Below are 6,051 nucleotides of genomic sequence, written 5' to 3' on the forward strand. Positions count from 1 at the left end.
AGCAAAGGCAAGAGTCTGGGGGAACACACAGCACAGCCCACACACAGCATTCCTGTGCTGTGTAAGTGCAGGGGTGAGGAGGGGACAGGCCCGTGGGAAGGCCGCTGCATCACAGAGCGCAATCTACCATGCTGGCCAGGAGGTGGATTTTATCCCGGGTGCAAGGGGGAGTAAAAGAAAGGTACTGAGTAGGAGAGTGACTTGGTCAAATTTGTGTTGAAGGAAGATAAATCTGCAGCAGTGTCGAGGAGGGACTGGAAGGTTAAGAAGCCTAGATGTGGGGAGACGTGGAGGATATTGTCCAAGGTCAGCGAGCTGGTAAGTAGCAGAACTTGCAGTGTGAACTGGGGTCTGCTGGCTCCAAGTCAGCCAACGGGCCTGCCCATCTAATTGGATTATGATTCCCACGTGCAATCGTTTTTAGGCTCAGGAATAACACCACATTATGCACATTTTCCTTCCCTGAAAGATGAGCTCCACCCACATTTGGAAATACGGGAAATACCTCGTCCTCCTCTTCTCTCCCTTCCTGCCTCTCAGGAGGCCCCTCAGCTCCTGCATCTGATTAACTCAGCCCTCTTTCCCACACAGGGCTCCCCCTGCAAACCCATCTAACAGGGCCAAGTGACAAAGTGAGTTAGATCCTCTGAGGTATCCTTGCAGGCCTTGTTTTTCTTGGGCCGCAGCCTGACTTTCTGATGCCCTGAAATGAGGGCACCTGCTTCTTTTCAAGGAGACTCTGCTATGAGGCCCACGCAGATGGCAGGCCTGGCATTCTGCGGTCGTCAGGGGCTGCTCGTTCTTGGACCCGGTTCACTAAAAGCTGGACAGGAGGCCAAGCAGAGCCTGGCAACCCTTCCAACCTGCCCTCCGAGGCTGGGGCATTGGCAGCACCTTAGCAGGCATGGTGCAGCCCCTCAGAGAGTGCGCAGGTGCTGGTGAACTAGGCTTGTAGGTTAGTGGGGGAAGAAGAGGGAGCAAACTTGCTCTCCCGGACATGTGTCGTGAAATTCATGTCAGGATCTTGAGGCTAGAGCTTTGCTAAAAAAAAAAAGGGGGGGGGGCGCATTTAACAGAAGATACACACGTAGGAAAAAGGTACGTGAGAAGTGCAACAATTAGTTAAAAAAGGGCACATAAGGATGCAGTGGATAAATTAGCAAGAATAGAGACATGTATAGATTTGGTAGTTTTAGGGCAATTTTAAAAGGAGTGCTTTTAAATAACCAACAAGTTTTTATTGAACACCTGCCATTTGAATGCCCTTCAGCACCGTTGGGCCGGCAGTAGCAAGTCGGTTGGAAGAATCCCTGATTAGATATCTAGTTGCTGGCCCAGGCAGAGCGGACGGAGAGCCAGAGGAGATGGTATAGAGGTTCCCGGCATTGGTTTTGGTTCTGAGGCCTGTGAATTTTCAGGGGAGAATATGCACTCTAGGAGAATGGTGATTTTGTGAGACTTATGGTATTCGTAGCAAGCATGAATATGAAGCCACAAACCCAGGCGTGTAGGAAATATCCGTTTCTTCATTTTCTTCAAATTCAAATTTTAATTTGATTAACTTAATTTTAATTAAAGTTAAAATTTAAATTAAACCTGGCTCTGAAGCACCCTCCCCCATCTCCATCTGGAGATAAATTTATTATTCAAAGCCGTCATTGGAGGGCTCCTCCCCGTTCCACCACTGCCGCCAGCGGAGGTTGATCGACAATCCAGGAGGCCTAGCTGGTGCCTGGAGAAGAGGCCAGGCCTCTGGTCTTCCCTTGCTGAGCTTCCTGCCCACACCCCGACGGTCCACGTCTGCATGGGCACTGGAGGCTCTGTACGTGCACGGAGGTCCTCGGGGAACTTGTGCGGAGGTGGCCCGAGTGTCCAGTCCTTACCGCCCACCCCTCCCCACCGGCCTCCCGAGCTTCCTCCTTCTCTTGGCTGCCTCAGACTCACTCCTCTCTTCTCTCCCAGCATCACCTCTTCAGTGAGATCCATTTCCCTAAAAGACGAGAGAAAGCATTGCAGTAGCTTCCTTCTTCTGCTTGGAGGATGGAGAGAGGGAAATATAAATGGCCTCACTAACTTCTTGAAACTAGAGAGGTGAGCAGGAAGGGAAAAAAGCTTTGAAAATGCGGTGCAAATTAATTATCTCAATAAATCATCCTGCTGCGGATTTCTATGTAATTTACAGGCCAGGCAGAGGGGCAGCAGAGCAGCGGATTAAATGCTTGGATTCTTGGTTCTGCCTCTTGCTATCCACGTGGCCTTGCCTCAGCTTCCTCAAAGATGGTGATAACTGTACCTCCCCGCCAGTGATGCTGTGAGGGGCAGCTGAGTCCACACGTGTACAGCGCTCGGCACAACGATGAGGCGCCCTGAGCACTTGGTAATTGTTAGCAGCGGTTATTATTTTTTTGGTGTTTTTTTTTTTTTTGTGTGTGTGTGATATGCGGGCCTCTCACTGTTGTGGCCTCTCCCGTTGCGGAGCACAGGCTCCGGACGTGCAGGCTCAGCGGCCATGGCTCACGGGCCCAGCCGCTCCGCGGCATGTGGGATCTTCCCGGACCGGGGCACGAACCCGCGTCCCCTGCACTGGCAGGCGGACTCTCAACAACTGCGCCACCAGGGAAGCCCAGCGGCGGTTATTATTAAAGCTCTACTTTCACTGACACCCACGTTCAGCGCCCGACTACACCAACAATGTCGGTTCTTTTCTCGGACTAACAATAGCTTCCTCTCCACAACCAATAAGCGAGGGAAAGAAGGACGACGGAGTGAGGAAAGGGAGACTCATCCCATGCTCGGTGCACTGACGGAGGTGTGGAGGCTGATCTCTGCCTGCCCAGATGACCCAGGAGAAGGGACTATTCTAGTTGTGATGCTGTTGCTGTTAGAACAAGCTCAGGAATCTTACAGGAAGGGCAGTGGCACATGTTCTTCACAGATGGAGCTTGTCACCACCAGAGGTGTGTGTTTTGCCAGTGGAGAGACCACTGGACCAGGAGTCTTCCCGACTCTTCAGCTGGCTTCCTCTCTCAACTCTTTTCTTTTTTCAGTAAATTTACTTATTTTATTTATTTATTTTTGGCTGTGTTGGGTCTTCGTTGCTGCACACGGGCTTTCTCTAGTTGCGGCAAGCGAGGGCTACTCTTTGTTGCGGTGCGTGGGCTTCTCATTGTGGTGGCTTCTCTTGTTGTGGAGCACGGGCTCTAGGCGCGTGGGCTTCAGTAGTTGTGGCATGTGGGCTCAGGAGTTGTGGCTCACGGGCTCTAGAGCGCAGGCTCAGTAGTTGTGGTACAGGGGCTTAGTTGCTCTGTGGTGTGTGGGATCTTCCCGGACCAGGGAACGAACCTGTGTCCCCTGCATTGGCAGGCGACTCCTTAACCACTGCGCCACCAGGGAAGTACCTCTCTCTCAACTCTTTGTGTCACTGCCTTACAGGTGTCCTCCCTGCCCCCTGATTTAAATTAGCTCCTACCTATCATTCTCTCTTGTAATTTCTTGTTCTTTATTATTAGCCTTTAGCCTTTATTCAATTTTTAATCATGGATATTTTGCATATTTATTTGTTTAGCATCTTCGCTCTCAGTAGATTACATAGCTCTAGAGGGCTGGGATTAAGCGTGTTTTATGGACCAAGTGCAATCACTTAACCTCAACTTTTTAATCTGCTAAATGAAGATGGTAATACTGCTTTTGCATACCTCACTGAGCTGTGAAATTAAAAAAGATAATGCATGTGAACTTCCTTGTAAATCATGAAACATCTTGCAAATATTAGTTATGCTCAATGACATGTCTACTTGAATGTACATCTCAAGCTGAACACTTGTGAAATGAACTCCCAGGCAGATTAGCATTTTGTTAAATGAGATAATGGAGGAAAGTGCTCACAGCAAGACACACACTGTGATGGTTCTTGATGTCTAAAGTATAAGATGGCAGCCCCAACCTCTAGAAATATGACAGTCACTCAGTCCATCTGTAGTGGGCTTGAAATAGTTAAAGAGGAGCATGCCCATGGCTGGAGAGGTCTAAACACAAGCCACAGTGAGTAACCCAGAGCCCATCCATTCTGCACACTGGAGGAGGATTCACAAGTTCATTCTCAACTAAGATGTTCCTTGCCTACCAAGAGGCAAGGATGGGGAGTATGACACCTTCCCCTGCCCTGTGGCAGAGAGACTGCCGAGGCAGGGAAGACATTTCCAGAAGAATGGCTGCTGCTGCCAGCATTTCACAGAGGGCACACGGGAGGAACATGAATCTCCTTAAGTTCAAACACTGAACAGATAGGTGCAGTATCACATTTGGAAGAGGATGGATGTAGTTGATGAATATGTTAATTCTGGGTGTAGATTTTTCTGCTTTTGATGGACCAGCGAGGAAATGAGAAATGATCCTTTCTCATGGCCAGTGTGGTGCATGAATCACTGAGGCTGGGAACCCAAAGATCAGATGATGTTAAACCAGAGAGACAAAAATAATAGATAAGATTGGACCAACACAGACCCATCTTCCTTCACTAGGCCGTTCTCAGGTGTTACTGAGTCCATGTTTGTACTGCTCATGGCAGGACGGGCAAATCAATCAAGAGACAGAGGTGTTGGGGCAAGGAGTGGCGACTTTATTCAGAAAGCCAGCAGACGGAGAAGATGGGTGGTCCCAAAGAACCATCTTCCCCGAGTTAGAATTCAGGCTTCGTTTATACTAAAAGGGGAGGGGGTGAAGCCATGGTTCTGATCCAGCTCTGGAGGGGGTGTGTTAGTTTCTTCCTTCCTGCAGCCATTCACAGGTGGGCCTGGTCAGAATGTTTCCTGTGAGCTAAACAAAGGTATTTTAGCTTAACTCTCATTACCTGGGAGGCAGGGTTCCCAGAGATGGGCCATTATGTTAATTTTAGCTTATAGGCAACATCCCTTTAGTGACTGACTTGTAATAGAATGCAGAGGTTTTTCCCTATTACATAGGTTTTGTCCTGTTTCTCAGGGAGGAAGGATGAGGAGATGACACCATAACTATGCTTGGTATTCCTTGTTGTTTGGTGTGTATGTAATTATGGTGTAACTGACTACTTTGTAAATTGTGTAGGGTATGTTTGCACATTTTATGGAGTCCCTGGCTCTCCCAGGACCCCAGATTCCCCGTTGTTGGCAGGGAGCCCAGGTTTTCCCCAGGTCTTGGGCTTGGGACTGAATGAGCGTCAGTCACTGTGTCCTTATACGTAGACACAAAGGTGAGCAGTGAGCCCAGGAGAGGCAACAGGTAAAGGGAGGATAGGTAACAGGTCAAAGGGAATAGAAATCGGCCCTAGGATGGGGGCAGGAAGATGGACCAGACACTGGATCCACAAGAAGACGAAGCCCCATCACAGATGCATGTCAAGACACACGGACAAAGACCAAGGTTGAGAAGCTGGGTAAGCAAAGGTCACACACAACGGGACACAGGAGGACATGGGCTGGTGACCACACATGCCAGGGAGGTGAGAATTAGAAGGAGAGGGAGGTAAAAATCTGTAATAAAATAAAAAAAATCTTAATTTGTTAAATGAATGATTGCCACTAGTGTAATTGTCTTATCTTAGCCCCAAAAGATTGGGGTTAACTTTACTGTCATCTATCATGGGGCTGCAGCCACAGAAAGGGGCTTCTCTCAGGCCCTGTACTGCCGGCATCCACCTGGGTTCAATCTACATTTTGTTTTTCCAAACCTAATCCACCTGCTATGAGCAACGTGCTGTAACAGAGATAAGTACAGGGCACTGTGAGTAGAAGCTGGGGAGTGAGGGAAGGCCTGTGGGAACCTGTTACCATGTGGAGGGAGAAGCCCAGACGCAGCAGGCTGTGATGGGGTGCTGTGGCCAGAGGCCAAGCTGGTACCCTGTGCTTGAGGACTGGGGAAAGCAAGCAGCACAGAGGGGGCTTGGAGAGGCAAACCCAGACGAGAGGCTGAGGGCAAGGCGGGTAACCTGCGTCTAACTTCACCATTTTGCCCAAGGCGGGCTCTGATCTCTAGAGCAGGTGGGACAGCTCCTCAAACAGAAGTCACCCCTGATCT

Source organism: Monodon monoceros, unplaced genomic scaffold (assembly GCF_005190385.1).
Source record: "Monodon monoceros isolate NGI ecotype Baffin Bay Population unplaced genomic scaffold, NGI_Narwhal_1 Super_Scaffold_15, whole genome shotgun sequence".
Classification (NCBI taxonomy): domain Eukaryota; kingdom Metazoa; phylum Chordata; class Mammalia; order Artiodactyla; family Monodontidae; genus Monodon; species Monodon monoceros.